Raw genomic sequence first — 17,867 nt, 5'->3', positions numbered from 1 at the left:
CCCATATCTGTACGTTGTGCCGGTCGGCAGAATGTCTGAGATTTCGCTCTGAAAACAGACTTGGGGTTACTTGTGTTTTAGGCTTTCCCCTTGGCGGTCAAGTAGGTGCACCCACACATGTGAGGTACCGTTTTCATCGGGACACCTGTGGGAATGCGGGACGGTAGGCGATCTGTTGTTGGGGGCATGTTTCGATGGGTGCGTCGAGCGAAATGTGCGGAAAAAGCATTTTTTTCCTGACATTTCAGAATTTGCGGGGCTATCTGGGTAATAAAATCTGGGGCGATGTGCGCAAATCATACCTCTGCGTATTCCCACGGGTGTCCTCTTTTCGGAAATGCATGGGGTTCCCTGTTTTCCTCGGTGGCTTGGACACCCGAGGGCCATATCTGTACGTTGTGCCGGTCGGCAGAATGTCTGAGATTTCGCTCTGAAAACAGACTTGGGGTTACTTGTGTTTTAGCCTTTCCCCTTGGCGGCCAGGTAGGTGCACCCACGCATGTGAGGTACCGTTTTCACCAGGACACCTGTGGGAACACGTGGCGGTAGGCCATGTGTTGTTGGGGGCATGTTTCGATGGGTGCGTTGAGCGAAATGTGCGGAAAAAGTGTTTTTTTCCCGACATTTCGGACTTTGCGGGGCTGTCTGGGTAAAACATTCTGGGGTGATGTGCGCAAATCATACCTATGCGGATTCCCACGGGTGTCCTCTTTTCGGAAATGCATGGGTTTCCCTGTTTTCCTCGGTGGCTTGGACTCCCGAGGCCCATATCTGTACGTTGTGCCGGTCGGCAGAATGTCTGAGATTTCGCTCTGAAAACAGACTTGGGGTTACTTGTGTTTTAGGCTTTCCCCTTGGCGGTCAGGTAGGTGCACCCACACATGTGGGGTACCGTTTTCATCGGGACACCTGTGGGAACGGGGGACGGTAGGCCATGTGTTGTTGGGGGCGTGTTTCGATGGGTGAGTCGAGCGAAATGTGCGGAAAAAGTGTTTTTTTCCTGACATTTTGGACTTTGCGGGGCTGTCTGGGTAATAAAATCTGGGGCGATGTGTGCAAATCATACCTCTGCGTATTCCCACAGGTGTCCTCTTTTCGGAAATGCATGGGGTTCCCTGTTTTCCTCAGTGGCTTGGACACCCGAGGGCAATATCTGTACGTATATCTGTACGTTGTGCCGGTCGGCAGAATGTCTGAGATTTCGCTCTGAAAACAGACTTGGGGTTACTTGTGTTTTAGCCTTTCCCCTTGGCGGCCAGGTAGGTGCACCCACGCATGTGAGGTACCGTTTTCACCAGGACACCTGTGGGAACACGTGGCGGTAGGCCATGTGTTGTTGGGGGCATGTTTCGATGGGTGCGTTGAGCGAAATGTGCGGAAAAAGTGTTTTTTTCCCGACATTTCGGACTTTGCGGGGCTGTCTGGGTAAAACATTCTGGGGTGATGTGCGCAAATCATACCTATGCGGATTCCCACGGGTGTCCTCTTTTCGGAAATGCATGGGTTTCCCTGTTTTCCTCGGTGGCTTGGACTCCCGAGGCCCATATCTGTACGTTGTGCCGGTCGGCAGAATGTCTGAGATTTCGCTCTGAAAACAGACTTGGGGTTACTTGTGTTTTAGGCTTTCCCCTTGGCGGTCAGGTAGGTGCACCCACACATGTGGGGTACCGTTTTCATCGGGACACCTGTGGGAACGGGGGACGGTAGGCCATGTGTTGTTGGGGGCGTGTTTCGATGGGTGAGTCGAGCGAAATGTGCGGAAAAAGTGTTTTTTTCCTGACATTTTGGACTTTGCGGGGCTGTCTGGGTAATAAAATCTGGGGCGATGTGTGCAAATCATACCTCTGCGTATTCCCACAGGTGTCCTCTTTTCGGAAATGCATGGGGTTCCCTGTTTTCCTCAGTGGCTTGGACACCCGAGGGCAATATCTGTACGTATATCTGTACGTTGTGCCGGTCGGCAGAATGTCTGAGATTTCGCTCTGAAAACAGACTTGGGGTTACTTGTGTTTTAGGCTTTCCCCTTGGCGGCCAGGTAGGTGCACCCACGCATGTGAGGTACCGTTTTCATCGGGACACCTGTGGGAACGCGTGACGGTAGGCCATGTGTTGTTGGGGGCATGTTTCGATGGGTGCGTCGAGCGAAATGTGCGGAAAAAGTGTTTTTTTCCCGACATTTCAGATTTTGCGGGGCTATCTGGGTAATAAAATCTGGGGCGATGTGTGCAAATCATACCTCTGCGTATTCCCACGGGTGTCCTCTTTTCGGAAATGCATGGGGTTCCCTGTTTTCCTCAGTGGCTTGGACACCCAAGGGCAATATCTGTACGTATATCTGTACGTTGTGCCGGTCGGCAGAATGTCTGAGATTTCGCTCTGAAAACAGACTTGGGGTTACTTGTGTTTTAGGCTTTCCCCTTGGCGGCCAGGTAGGTGCACCCACGCATGTGAGGTACCGTTTTCACCAGGACACCTGTGGGAACACGTGACGGTAGGCCATGTGTTGTTGGGGGCGTGTTTCGATGGGTGAGTCGAGCGAAATGTGCGGAAAAAGTGTTTTTTTCCTGACATTTTGGACTTTGCGGGGCTGTCTGGGTAAAAAATTCTGGGGCGATGTGCGCAAATCATACCTCTGCGGATTCCCACGGGTGTCCTCTTTTTGGAAATGCATGGGGTTCCCTGTTTTTCTCCGTGGCTTGGACACCAGAGGCCCATATCTGTACGTTGTGCCAGTCGGCAGAATGTCTGAGATTTCGCTCTGAAAACAGACTTGGGGTTACTTGTGTTTTAGGCTTTCCCCTTGGCGGCCAGGTAGGTGCACCCACACATGTGAGGTGCCGTTTTCATCGGGACACCTGTGGGAATGTGTGACAGTAGGCCATGTGTTGTTGGGGGCGTGTTTAGATGGGTGCGTCGAGCAAAATGTGCAGAAAAAGCATTTTTTTCCCGACATTTCGGACTTTGCGGGGCTGTCTGGGTAATAAAATCTGGGGCGATGTGCGCAAATCATACCTCTGCGTATTCCCACAGGTGTCCTCTTTTCGGAAATGCATGGGGTTCCCTGTTTTCCTCAGTGGCTTGGACACCCGAGGGCAATATCTGTACGTATATCTGTACGTTGTGCCGGTCGGCAGAATGTCTGAGATTTCGCTCTGAAAACAGACTTGGGGTTACTTGTGTTTTAGGCTTTCCCCTTGGCGGCCAGGTAGGTGCACCCACGCATGTGAGGTACCGTTTTCATGGGGACACCTGTGGGAACGCGTGACGGTAGGCCATGTGTTGTTGGGGGCATGTTGCGATGGGTGCGTCGAGCGAAATGTGCGGAAAAAATGTTTTTTTCCCGACATTTCGGACTTTGCGGGGCTGTCTGGGTAAAATATTCTGGGGCGATGTGCGCAAATCATACCTATGCGGATTCCCACGGGTGTCTTCTTTTCGGAAATGCGTGGGTTTCCCTGTTTTCCTCGGTGGCTTGGACTCCCGAGGCCCATATCTGTACGTTGTGCCGGTCGGCAGAATGTCTGAGATTTCGCTCTGAAAACAGACTTGGGGTTACTTGTGTTTTAGGCTTTCCCCTTGGCGGTCAAGTAGGTGCACCCACACATGTGAGGTACCATTTTCATCGGGAGACCTGTGGGAATGCGGGACGGTAGGCGATCTGTTGTTGGGGGCGTGTTTCGATGGGTGCGTCGAGCGAAATGTGCGGAAAAAGCATTTTTTTCCTGACATTTCAGAATTTGCGGGGCTATCTGGGTAATAAAATCTGGGGCGATGTGCGCAAATCATACCTCTGCGTATTCCCACGGGTGTCCTCTTTTCGGAAATGCATGGGTTTCCCTGTTTTCCTCGGTGGCTTGGACACCCGAGGGCCATATCTGTACGTTGTGCCGGTCGGCAGAATGTCTGAGATTTCGCTCTGAAAACAGACTTGGGGTTACTTGTGTTTTAGCCTTTCCCCTTGGCGGCCAGGTAGGTGCACCCACGCATGTGAGGTACCGTTTTCACCAGGACACCTGTGGGAACACGTGGCGGTAGTCCATGTGTTGTTGGGGGCATGTTTCGATGGGTAAGTTGAGCGAAATGTGCGGAAAAAGTGTTTTTTTCCCGACATTTCGGACTTTGCGGGGCTGTCTGGGTAAAACATTCTGGGGTGATGTGCGCAAATCATACCTATGCGGATTCCCACGGGTGTCCTCTTTTCGGAAATGCATGGGTTTCCCTGTTTTCCTCGGTGGCTTGGACTCCCGAGGCCCATATCTGTACGTTGTGCCGGTCGGCAGAATGTCTGAGATTTCGCTCTGAAAACAGACTTGGGGTTACTTGTGTTTTAGGCTTTCCCCTTGGCGGCCAGGTAGGTGCACCCACGCATGTGAGGTACCGTTTTCATCGGGACACCTGTGGGAACGCGTGACAGTAGGCCATGTGTTGTTGGGGGCATGTTTCGATGGGTGCGTCGAGCGAAATGTGCGGAAAAAGTGTTTTTTTCCCGACATTTCGCATTTTGCGGGGCTTCCTGGGTAATAAAATCTGGGGCGATGTGTGCAAATCATACCTCTGCGTATTCCCACGGGTGTCCTCTTTTCGGAAATGCATGGGGTTCCCTGTTTTCCTCAGTGGCTTGGACACCCGAGGGCAATATCTGTACGTATATCTGTACGTTGTGCCGGTCGGCAGAATGTCTGAGATTTCGCTCTGAAAACAGACTTGGGGTTACTTGTGTTTTAGGCTTTCCCCTTGGTGGCCAGGTAGGTGCACCCACACATGTGAGATACCGTTTTCATCGGGACACCTGTGGGAATGCGGGACGGTAGGCGATGTGTTGTTGGGGGCGTGTTTCGATGGTTGCGTCGAGCGAAATGTGCGGAAAAAGCATTTTTTTCCCGACATTTCGGAATTTGCGGGGCTATCTGGGTAATAAAATATGGGGCGATGTGTGCAAATCATACCTCTGCGTATTCCCACGGGTGTCCTCTTTTCGGAAATGCATGGGGTTCCCTGTTTTCCTCAGTGGCTTGGACACCCGAGGGCAATATCTGTACGTATATCTGTACGTTGTGCCGGTCGGCAGAATGTCTGAGATTTCGCTCTGAAAACAGACTTGGGGTTACTTGTGTTTTAGACTTTCCCCTTGGCGGCCAGGTAGGTGCACCCACGCATGTGAGGTACCGTTTTCATGGGGACACCTGTGGGAACGTGTGACGGTAGGCCATGTGTTGTTGGGGGCATGTTGCGATGGGTGCGTCGAGCGAAATGTGCGGAAAAAATGTTTTTTTCCCGACATTTCGGACTTTGCGGGGCTGTCTGGGTAAAATATTCTGGGGCGATGTGCGCAAATCATACCTATGCGGATTCCCACGGGTGTCTTCTTTTCGGAAATGCATGGGTTTCCCTGTTTTCCTCGGTGGCTTGGACTCCCGAGGCCCATATCTGTACGTTGTGCCGGTCGGCAGAATGTCTGAGATTTCGCTCTGAAAACAGACTTGGGGTTACTTGTGTTTTAGGCTTTCCCCTTGGCGGTCAAGTAGGTGCACCCACACATGTGAGGTACCGTTTTCATCGGGACACCTGTGGGAATGCGGGACGGTAGGCGATCTGTTGTTGGGGGCGTGTTTCGATGGGTGCGTCGAGCGAAATGTGCGGAAAAAGCATTTTTTTCCTGACATTTCAGAATTTGCGGGGCTATCTGGGTAATAAAATCTGGGGCGATGTGCGCAAATCATACCTCTGCGTATTCCCACGGGTGTCCTCTTTTCGGAAATGCATGGGGTTCCCTGTTTTCCTCGGTGGCTTGGACACCCGAGGGCCATATCTGTACGTTGTGCCGGTCGGCAGAATGTCTGAGATTTCGCTCTGAAAACAGACTTGGGGTTACTTGTGTTTTAGCCTTTCCCCTTGGCGGCCAGGTAGGTGCACCCACGCATGTGAGGTACCGTTTTCACCAGGACACCTGTGGGAACACGTGGCGGTAGGCCATGTGTTGTTGGGGGCATGTTTCGATGGGTGCGTTGAGCGAAATGTGCGGAAAAAGTGTTTTTTTCCCGACATTTCGGACTTTGCGGGGCTGTCTGGGTAAAACATTCTGGGGTGATGTGCGCAAATCATACCTATGCGGATTCCCACGGGTGTCCTCTTTTCGGAAATGCATGGGTTTCCCTGTTTTCCTCGGTGGCTTGGACTCCCGAGGCCCATATCTGTACGTTGTGCCGGTCGGCAGAATGTCTGAGATTTCGCTCTGAAAACAGACTTGGGGTTACTTGTGTTTTAGGCTTTCCCCTTGGTGGTCAGGTAGGTGCACCCACACATGTGGGGTACCGTTTTCATCGGGACACCTGTGGGAACGGGGGACGGTAGGCCATGTGTTGTTGGGGGCGTGTTTCGATGGGTGAGTCGAGCGAAATGTGCGGAAAAAGTGTTTTTTTCCTGACATTTTGGACTTTGCGGGGCTGTCTGGGTAATAAAATCTGGGGCGATGTGTGCAAATCATACCTGTGCGTATTCCCACGGGTGTCCTCTTTTCGGAAATGCATGGGGTTCCCTGTTTTCCTCAGTGGCTTGGACACCCGAGGGCAATATCTGTACGTATATCTGTACGTTGTGCCGGTCGGCAGAATGTCTGAGATTTCGCTCTGAAAACAGACTTGGGGTTACTTGTGTTTTAGGCTTTCCCCTTGGCGGCCAGGTAGGTGCACCCACGCATGTGAGGTACCGTTTTCATCGGGACACCTGTGGGATGTGTTGTTGGGGGCATGTTTCGATGGGTGCGTCGAGCGAAATATGCGGAAAAAGTGTTTTTTTCCCGACATTTCGGATTTTGCGGGGCTATCTGGGTAATAAAATCTGGGGCGATGTGTGCAAATCATACCTCTGCGTATTCCCACGGGTGTCCTCTTTTCGGAAATGCATGGGGTTCCCTGTTTTCCTCAGTGGCTTGGACACCCGAGGGCAATATCTGTACGTATATCTGTACGTTGTGCCGGTCGGCAGAATGTCTGAGATTTCGCTCTGAAAACAGACTTGGGGTTACTTGTGTTTTAGGCTTTCCCCTTGGCGGCCAGGTAGGTGCACCCACGCATGTGAGGTACCGTTTTCACCAGGACACCTGTGGGAACACGTGACGGTAGGCCATGTGTTGTTGGGGGCGTGTTTCGATGGGTGAGTCGAGCGAAATGTGCGGAAAAAGTGTTTTTTTCCTGACATTTTGGACTTTGCGGGGCTGTCTGGGTAAAAAATTCTGGGGCGATGTGCGCAAATCATACCTCTGCGGATTCCCACGGGTGTCCTCTTTTTGGAAATGCATGGGGTTCCCTGTTTTTCTCCGTGGCTTGGACACCAGAGGCCCATATCTGTACGTTGTGCCAGTCGGCAGAATGTCTGAGATTTCGCTCTGAAAACAGACTTGGGGTTACTTGTGTTTTAGGCTTTCCCCTTGGCGGCCAGGTAGGTGCACCCACACATGTGAGGTGCCGTTTTCATCGGGACACCTGTGGGAATGTGTGACAGTAGGCCATGTGTTGTTGGGGGCATGTTTAGATGGGTGCGTCGAGCAAAATGTGCAGAAAAAGCATTTTTTTCCCGACATTTCGGACTTTGCGGGGCTGTCTGGGTAATAAAATCTGGGGCGATGTGCGCAAATCATACCTCTGCGTATTCCCACAGGTGTCCTCTTTTCGGAAATGCATGGGGTTCCCAGTTTTCCTCGGTGGCTTGGACACCCGAGGCCCATATCTGTACGTTGTGCCGGTCGGCAGAATGTCTGAGATTTCGCTCTGAAAACAGACTTAGGGTTACTTGTGTTTTAGGCTTTCCCCTTGGTGGCCAGGTAGGTGCACCCACACATGTGAGGTACCGTTTTCATCGGGACACCTGTGGGAACGTGTGACGGTAGGCCATGTGTTGTTGGGGGCGTGTTTCGATGGGTGCGTCGAGCAAAATGTGCGTAAAAAGCATTTTTTTCCCGACATTTCGGACTTTGCGGGGCTGTCTGGGTAATAAAATCTGGGGCGATGTGCGCAAATCATGCCTCTGCGGATTCCCACGGGTGTCCTCTTTTCGGAAATGCATGGGGTTCCCCGTTTTCCTCGGTGGCTTGGACACCCGAGGCCCATATCTGTACGTTGTGCCGGTCGGCAGAATGTCTGAGATTTCCATCTGAAAACAGACTTGGGGTTACTTGTGTTTTAGGCTTTCCCCTTGGCGGCCAGATAGGTGCACCCATACATGTGAGGAACCGTTTTCATCGGGACACCTTTGGGAACGCGTGACGGTAGGCCATGTGTTGTTGGGGGCATGTTTCGATGGGTGCGTCGAGCGAAATGTGCGGAAAAAGTGTTTTTTTCCCGACATTTCGCATTTTGCGGGGCTTCCTGGGTAATAAAATCTGGGGCGATGTGTGCAAATCATACCTCTGCGTATTCCCACGGGTGTCCTCTTTTCGGAAATGCATGGGGTTCCCTGTTTTCCTCAGTGGCTTGGACACCCGAGGGCAATATCTGTACGTATATCTGTACGTTGTGCCGGTCGGCAGAATGTCTGAGATTTCGCTCTGAAAACAGACTTGGGGTTACTTGTGTTTTAGGCTTTCCCCTTGGTGGCCAGGTAGGTGCACCCACACATGTGAGATACCGTTTTCATCGGGACACCTGTGGGAATGCGGGACGGTAGGCGATGTGTTGTTGGGGGCGTGTTTCGATGGTTGCGTCGAGCGAAATGTGCGGAAAAAGCATTTTTTTCCCGACATTTCGGAATTTGCGGGGCTATCTGGGTAATAAAATATGGGGCGATGTGTGCAAATCATACCTCTGCGTATTCCCACGGGTGTCCTCTTTTCGGAAATGCATGGGGTTCCCTGTTTTCCTCAGTGGCTTGGACACCCGAGGGCAATATCTGTACGTATATCTGTACGTTGTGCCGGTCGGCAGAATGTCTGAGATTTCGCTCTGAAAACAGACTTGGGGTTACTTGTGTTTTAGACTTTCCCCTTGGCGGCCAGGTAGGTGCACCCACGCATGTGAGGTACCGTTTTCATGGGGACACCTGTGGGAACGTGTGACGGTAGGCCATGTGTTGTTGGGGGCATGTTGCGATGGGTGCGTCGAGCGAAATGTGCGGAAAAAATGTTTTTTTCCCGACATTTCGGACTTTGCGGGGCTGTCTGGGTAAAATATTCTGGGGCGATGTGCGCAAATCATACCTATGCGGATTCCCACGGGTGTCTTCTTTTCGGAAATGCATGGGTTTCCCTGTTTTCCTCGGTGGCTTGGACTCCCGAGGCCCATATCTGTACGTTGTGCCGGTCGGCAGAATGTCTGAGATTTCGCTCTGAAAACAGACTTGGGGTTACTTGTGTTTTAGGCTTTCCCCTTGGCGGTCAAGTAGGTGCACCCACACATGTGAGGTACCGTTTTCATCGGGACACCTGTGGGAATGCGGGACGGTAGGCGATCTGTTGTTGGGGGCGTGTTTCGATGGGTGCGTCGAGCGAAATGTGCGGAAAAAGCATTTTTTTCCTGACATTTCAGAATTTGCGGGGCTATCTGGGTAATAAAATCTGGGGCGATGTGCGCAAATCATACCTCTGCGTATTCCCACGGGTGTCCTCTTTTCGGAAATGCATGGGGTTCCCTGTTTTCCTCGGTGGCTTGGACACCCGAGGGCCATATCTGTACGTTGTGCCGGTCGGCAGAATGTCTGAGATTTCGCTCTGAAAACAGACTTGGGGTTACTTGTGTTTTAGCCTTTCCCCTTGGCGGCCAGGTAGGTGCACCCACGCATGTGAGGTACCGTTTTCACCAGGACACCTGTGGGAACACGTGGCGGTAGGCCATGTGTTGTTGGGGGCATGTTTCGATGGGTGCGTTGAGCGAAATGTGCGGAAAAAGTGTTTTTTTCCCGACATTTCGGACTTTGCGGGGCTGTCTGGGTAAAACATTCTGGGGTGATGTGCGCAAATCATACCTATGCGGATTCCCACGGGTGTCCTCTTTTCGGAAATGCATGGGTTTCCCTGTTTTCCTCGGTGGCTTGGACTCCCGAGGCCCATATCTGTACGTTGTGCCGGTCGGCAGAATGTCTGAGATTTCGCTCTGAAAACAGACTTGGGGTTACTTGTGTTTTAGGCTTTCCCCTTGGTGGTCAGGTAGGTGCACCCACACATGTGGGGTACCGTTTTCATCGGGACACCTGTGGGAACGGGGGACGGTAGGCCATGTGTTGTTGGGGGCGTGTTTCGATGGGTGAGTCGAGCGAAATGTGCGGAAAAAGTGTTTTTTTCCTGACATTTTGGACTTTGCGGGGCTGTCTGGGTAATAAAATCTGGGGCGATGTGTGCAAATCATACCTCTGCGTATTCCCACGGGTGTCCTCTTTTCGGAAATGCATGGGGTTCCCTGTTTTCCTCAGTGGCTTGGACACCCGAGGGCAATATCTGTACGTATATCTGTACGTTGTGCCGGTCGGCAGAATGTCTGAGATTTCGCTCTGAAAACAGACTTGGGGTTACTTGTGTTTTAGGCTTTCCCCTTGGCGGCCAGGTAGGTGCACCCACGCATGTGAGGTACCGTTTTCATCGGGACACCTGTGGGATGTGTTGTTGGGGGCATGTTTCGATGGGTGCGTCGAGCGAAATATGCGGAAAAAGTGTTTTTTTCCCGACATTTCGGATTTTGCGGGGCTATCTGGGTAATAAAATCTGGGGCGATGTGTGCAAATCATACCTCTGCGTATTCCCACGGGTGTCCTCTTTTCGGAAATGCATGGGGTTCCCTGTTTTCCTCAGTGGCTTGGACACCCGAGGGCAATATCTGTACGTATATCTGTACGTTGTGCCGGTCGGCAGAATGTCTGAGATTTCGCTCTGAAAACAGACTTGGGGTTACTTGTGTTTTAGGCTTTCCCCTTGGCGGCCAGGTAGGTGCACCCACGCATGTGAGGTACCGTTTTCACCAGGACACCTGTGGGAACACGTGACGGTAGGCCATGTGTTGTTGGGGGCGTGTTTCGATGGGTGAGTCGAGCGAAATGTGCGGAAAAAGTGTTTTTTTCCTGACATTTTGGACTTTGCGGGGCTGTCTGGGTAAAAAATTCTGGGGCGATGTGCGCAAATCATACCTCTGCGGATTCCCACGGGTGTCCTCTTTTTGGAAATGCATGGGGTTCCCTGTTTTTCTCCGTGGCTTGGACACCAGAGGCCCATATCTGTACGTTGTGCCAGTCGGCAGAATGTCTGAGATTTCGCTCTGAAAACAGACTTGGGGTTACTTGTGTTTTAGGCTTTCCCCTTGGCGGCCAGGTAGGTGCACCCACACATGTGAGGTGCCGTTTTCATCGGGACACCTGTGGGAATGTGTGACAGTAGGCCATGTGTTGTTGGGGGCGTGTTTAGATGGGTGCGTCGAGCAAAATGTGCAGAAAAAGCATTTTTTTCCCGACATTTCGGACTTTGCGGGGCTGTCTGGGTAATAAAATCTGGGGCGATGTGCGCAAATCATACCTCTGCGTATTCCCACAGGTGTCCTCTTTTCGGAAATGCATGGGGTTCCCAGTTTTCCTCGGTGGCTTGGACACCCGAGGCCCATATCTGTACGTTGTGCCGGTCGGCAGAATGTCTGAGATTTCGCTCTGAAAACAGACTTAGGGTTACTTGTGTTTTAGGCTTTCCCCTTGGTGGCCAGGTAGGTGCACCCACACATGTGAGGTACCGTTTTCATCGGGACACCTGTGGGAACGTGTGACGGTAGGCCATGTGTTGTTGGGGGCGTGTTTCGATGGGTGCGTCGAGCAAAATGTGCGTAAAAAGCATTTTTTTCCCGACATTTCGGACTTTGCGGGGCTGTCTGGGTAATAAAATCTGGGGCGATGTGCGCAAATCATGCCTCTGCGTATTCCCACGGGTGTCCTCTTTTCGGAAATGCATGGGGTTCCCTGTTTTCCTCGGTGGCTTGGACACCCGAGGCCCATATCTGTACATTGTGCCGGTCAGCAGAATGTCTGAGATTTCGCTCTGAAAACAGACTTGGGGTTACTTGTGTTTTAGGCTTTCCCCTTGGCGGCCAGGTAGGTGCACCCACACATGTGAGGTACCGTTTTCATCGGGACACCTGTGGGAACGTGTGACGGTAGGTCATGTGTTGTTGGGGGCGTGTTTCGATGGGGGCGTCGAGCAAAATGTGCGGAAAAAGCGTTTTTTTCCTGACATTTCAGACTTTGCGGGGCTGTCTGGGTAATAAAATCTGGGGCGATGTGCGCAAATCATACCTCTGCGGATTCCCACGGGTGTCCTCTTTTCGGAAATGCATGGGGTTCCCCGTTTTCCTCGGTGGCTTGGACACCCGAGGCCCATATCTGTACGTTGTGCCGGTCGGCAGAATGTCTGAGATTTCCATCTGAAAACAGACTTGGGGTTACTTGTGTTTTAGGCTTTCCCCTTGGCGGCCAGATAGGTGCACCCATACATGTGAGGAACCGTTTTCATCGGGACACCTTTGGGAACGCGTGACGGTAGGCCATGTGTTGTTGGGGGCATGTTTCGATGGGTGCGTTGAGCGAAATGTGCGGAAAAAGCATTTTTTTTCCCACATTTCGGACTTTGCGGGGCTGTCTGGGTAATAAAATCTGGGGCGATGTGCGCAAATCATAACTCTGCGTATTCCCACGGGTGTCCTTTTTTCGAAAATGCATGGGGTTTCCTGTTTTCCTCGGTGGCTTGGACGCCCGAGGCCCATATCTGTACATTGTGCCGGTCGGCAGAATGTCTGAGATTTCGCTCTGAAAACAGACTTGGGGTTACTTGTGTTTTAGGCTTTTCCCTTGGCGGCCAGGTAGGTGCACCCACACATGTGAGGTACCGTTTTCATCGGGACACCTGTGGGAACGTGTGATGGTAGGCCATCTGTTGTTGGGGGCGTGTTTCGATGGGTGCGTCGAGCGAAATGTGCGGAAAAAGCCTTTTTTTCCCGACATTTCGGACTTTGCAGGGCTGTCTGGGTAATAAAATCTGGGGCGATGTGCGCAAATCATACCTCTGCGGTTTCCCACGGGTGTCCTCTTTTCGGAAATGCATGAGGTTCCCCGTTTTCCTCGGTGGCTTGGACACACGAGGCCCATATCTGTACGTTGTGCCGGTCGGCAGAATGTCTGAGATTTCCCTCTGAAAACAGACTTGGGGTTATTTGTGTTTTAGGCTTTCCCCTTGGCGGCCAGGTAGGTGCACCCAGACATGTGAGGTACCGTTTTCATCGGGACACCTGTGGGAACGTGTGACGGTTGGCCATGTGTTGTTGGGGGCATGTTTCAATGGGTTCGTTGAGCGAAATGTGCGGAAAAAGCGTTTTTTTCCCCACATTTCGGACTTTGCGGGGCTGTCTGGGTAATAAAATCTGGGGCGATGTGCGCAAATCATACCTCTGTGGATTCCCACGGGTGTCCTCTTTTCAGAAATGCATGGGGTTCCCTGTTTTCCTCGGTGGCTTGGACACCCGAGGCCCATATCTGTACGTTGTGCCGGTCGGCAGAATGTCTGAGATTTCGCTCTGAAAACAGACTTGGGGTTACTTGTGTTTTAGGCTTTCCCCTTGGCGGCCAGGTAGGTGCATCCACACATGTGGGGCACCGTTTTCATCGGGACACCTGTGGGAACGCGGGACGGTAGGCCATGTGTTGTGTTTGTGTGGTTTTCATAACGTTTTGACCCATTTGCTGGTGCCCTTTGTCTCACAACCCTTTCTTTTCCCAAATGTGACCTACATTTAGTCGCTGCTTTAGCCACCATACACTTTTGTAACCTGCACAAGTCACCTACCCTTGAAAAGGTCTGCCTGTGCTCTTTCAAAAAATGTATGGCTGCCGTTCCTTACCACATTGGTTTTCCCAATTTACACATGCTAAGTGCGTCTGGTCAGGCCGTGAGTGTAAAACTCCTGTGTACCATGGCTCAGTGTTTGGCTTGTGGTAATGCTTGTTTTGTAAAAACACTACAAAAATTGTATGCTCTCCTAACTGCAAGAGTCGGGGGAATGTAGCGGAGCATTGCTTTTCTCAAAATTCATAGAAGCCATTGCCGTACCAAGCCAACCATGTCCAACACATACCTTTTTTTTCAGTCATTTTCCTGCTTTTCCCCCATTCGATGGCAGTTTCCCCTACCTAGTTGTTGCCTGACCTATGCAAATCACCCCTTCCTAAACTTGGAATTTTGTCTACTTTTCAGAAATATATGCCTTTCTGTCCTCCAATTTGGCTTTCCTGCCCTTTTCTTCCATTCCGTCCATGCATGTCCAATTGGCAAAAATGGCAAAAATCGCGTACCTCTCACAAAACGGTTGATAACCACATCAAAATAATTTTTTGCCAGTTCCACTCAACCTGTTCCTGAAAGCCACGAAATTGGGGAACTCAGCACAGCAAACCATTTGTTCCTAGCTCTTACAAGGAAAAACCACAGGCTTCTTTGTACATCATTTTATTGGCATTTTTTGAAAAAACCCAACATTTTTGCACTTTTTCCTTATTTTCTCTCACCCCCCCTACAGCAACCTGGGATTCCTGGGTGGCTTTACGACCGCCTACATGTGGGAGAAAAAGGAGCCAAATTTGGCCGAGATAGCTCATGTAACAAAAAAGTTACAAGCCATTGAATGGCCACATACCAAAATCACCAAAAAAGGCCCTGGCACAGGGGAGAAATACCCATGGCACTTAAAGGGTTAAATGAGTTTTTGTTTTGAGAAAGGCCCTTGTGAGGCTGAAACACGTGTCAACATTATTCGAAGGGCAAGGAAAGCAAATTACCTAATAAATTTGCTTGAACATCAATGACAATAAGAGTGGACAAGATATTCTGTGTAAACATCATTTTGAGTGGCGCAGTCTAACTGTGTTTTAACAACAAACCCTATTGATACCAAGGGAAGGAGGGGGTTGATCCTTCCCAAACCTAAAGCACACAAGCGCGACACTTGTCTGAAAAAGAGTACGAATTAGGTCGCCGGTACAAGCCAGCTGCAACCATAACAAAACCCCAAACACCACCAGCTTTCAAGTTATCTGAAGCTTCTGTCATCATGTTTGTCATTTTCCTTTGGAGACCTAACACATAGTCAGTGACTCTCACTGGCTTGGGGGAAGGAAAACTCTCCAACCCCTCCTTGATTAGTGCCAAAGGACCTCTAACTGGATGACCGTAGAGAAGCTCAAAGGGACTTAATCCAGCCATTTCTTGAGGGACTTCTCTATAAGCAAAGAGAAGGCATGGCAGTAGAAGGTCCCACTTTCTACTAAGGGGTTCTTCTAAAGCACGTATCATGCTCTTCATAGTTCTGTTAAACCTCTCTACCAGCCCATTGGTCTGGTGATGGTAGGCTGTTGAGAACTTGTAGGTCACTCCACAGTTTTTCCACATTGCCCACATGTAGTGGGACATAAAGTTAAATCCCCTGTCAGGGAAAACTTCCTAAGGAAAACCTACTTGGTAAAAATACCAAGTAGGGCCTTAGCCAAGGACTGACTGTGACAGTCCTCATAGGTATTGCTTCAGGATATCTGGTAGCATGATCTACCACAACCAATATAAATCAGTTGCCTGAAGATGTTGGAGGTTCTATGTGACTAACAATGTTGATTCCTACCCTCTCAAAAGGGAATTCCACCACTGGGAGAGGCACCAAAGATGCCACATTCTTGCCTTCACTCTTGCCAGATGTCTGACAATTGTGGTGCCGTAATTAGCACCCTGGTCCCTTTGCGGGTTGGTTTTTTTAAATAATAATAATTTGCTAAATAGCAGGCGTTAAAGTACCTACCTGCAAAGGGACCTCATAGTAAATCGGTAAGGGTTAACGGTCACCGGTACCATTACCGGTGACCGTTAACCCTTACTGCCTTCTGTGTAATGAGGCCCATAGTTCCTTATGTGGCCTCCCCCACATGGGGACTCCATGGGCTCTGCCCTCCTGGATCATTGGAGTTACACCCTCCTGATTGCCAGCTTCGTTCTCCTTATCATTAACTTTAGCCCCCCCTTATCACATCTTATATTTGTGGACTCTCCATGAGACTTTCAGATTCTATTACATGTATTCTTTCACTACTGCCTTGCACACTCACCGGGTCGGCGATTCCAGGAGGGATTCTGTTTTTACCTCGAGCTGGTCTTTTCCTTGGAGGGTTCTCTGATGCCATAGCAACGGTCCTATGTTATCTACCATGGTTTTCCACTACATGGTTGCAATTGTGCTGCTGCGGCTAGCACAACACCACGTGACTCTGGCGGCTATCCCCCTTGACTCTTTTTTGGAATGCAGAGCCACAGGGGACATACATCATGTGATTCGCATCACGTGGCAGTGGAGCATGGTGCAGCTCCTCCGGGCAGACTATTTAAGGTATCAGTATGTTCTTGGCTGCATTGCATGCCTGTGATGTACCTGGAATTCCAGGTGCCTCAGGCACCACCTTATCTGTCTGCAGTATTAATGATTGCATCAACGGTTTTAGTCTAACATTGAGCGCCAATATCCTGTCTTACACACCTTTTTTTCTCTGCAATTGCAACTCAGCTTTGGCTACATTGGGTGATTCCTTCTTTAAAGGGGACCATTGTGTCCTCCCAGCATGTGAGTAATGTTCTAAACTTGCTTTTAAACATATACCTAGGCAGTGGTCGAAGTGAGCGGGAGCAGTCGGGAGCGCTGCTCCTCTACTTTTCTAAATTACCATTTACAGCTCCTATACTTTTATCTTAAAAAGAAACCTTTCCATAATGGTTTCGTTTTAAAATAAAAGTGTAGGAAGAATTTGAGACTTGCACTTTCAGTGCACTGCACTGAACGTTCCCTTAAACAGCAGGTGCAAGTGTTTGGTGGTGTGTATTGTGTGTGGGAGGGGCGTGATGATGGGGTTTGTCGGGAGTGGGTGCAGGCCAGTGGGGAACATAGTTCCACTACTTCTTTTCGTACACTTCGACCACTGTATCTAGGTTAAGCATTTAAAATAATGCCGGATTTCAAACGTGCATGGGTGTTTTTCTGGTATGTGTTGTATGGGTTACTGCGGGTGATCAAGTCTCGATGCCAACAGAACACAGAGAACACGCTTTACTCAGTTGAAGTGAGTGCACCCTGGGGTTAATGTCTAATTTATGGTGACACTACTGTTATTTAGCTTATGATTTCTTATACATGTTTGTTTCGATTTGTTGTAGGAACAGGAAACCAGTCTTGATGAAAATGTGTCCACCATGGGGTTATACTTGAAACTAGGAACAAAGGGAAGAGCTTCACCCCTTGACTTAGAGCTCAAGGCAATAATTGATGGAAGACACACTGGAATTTAGATTGTCTCACCTAGTAGACTAGAATTTAGTCATATTTCTGTTAGTTTGCCTTTTTCTTCCCATTATATCTTCCGATGTGATACCATGGTTGACAGTCATGTGATATGGTCTTCTTGTTTCTGTGAAATTCGTTACATCAGATCAGATTGTGAATCAAGAGGGTTATCTTCTCCGGAACCCAACTGAACAAGAACGGAAGCTTCTGTTAGAAGTTTTATTTTTGATTTTTGCTCCCTGTCCTTTACACATTTCTACATTTCTTTGCAAAATTCATTTTGTCCTGTAGTTTTGTGATATATTGGTTTATGTATTTCATTCGTTTTTTTTAACTTGTATGTGTCGAAGCCAGCATCTTGTGGCCACATTAAATTATTAAAAATGATTTAAATTGATAATTTATTTGATTTCATTTGACCCTCATTTCTCCTTTCCTGTTGTATTGATTCAAACCAGATGACCGTTATCCTGGGGGAGGAGGCGCTGTTTTCCTTGATCTCAGCTTGTGTTTTGGCAGCTCAGACCTCTGCCCTGGCTTCCATGT

Source organism: Ambystoma mexicanum, chromosome 10 (assembly GCF_040938575.1).
Source record: "Ambystoma mexicanum isolate Mex_15411 chromosome 10, UKY_AmexF1_1, whole genome shotgun sequence".
Taxonomy (NCBI): domain Eukaryota; kingdom Metazoa; phylum Chordata; class Amphibia; order Caudata; family Ambystomatidae; genus Ambystoma; species Ambystoma mexicanum.
This window is presented reverse-complemented; position numbering follows the sequence as displayed.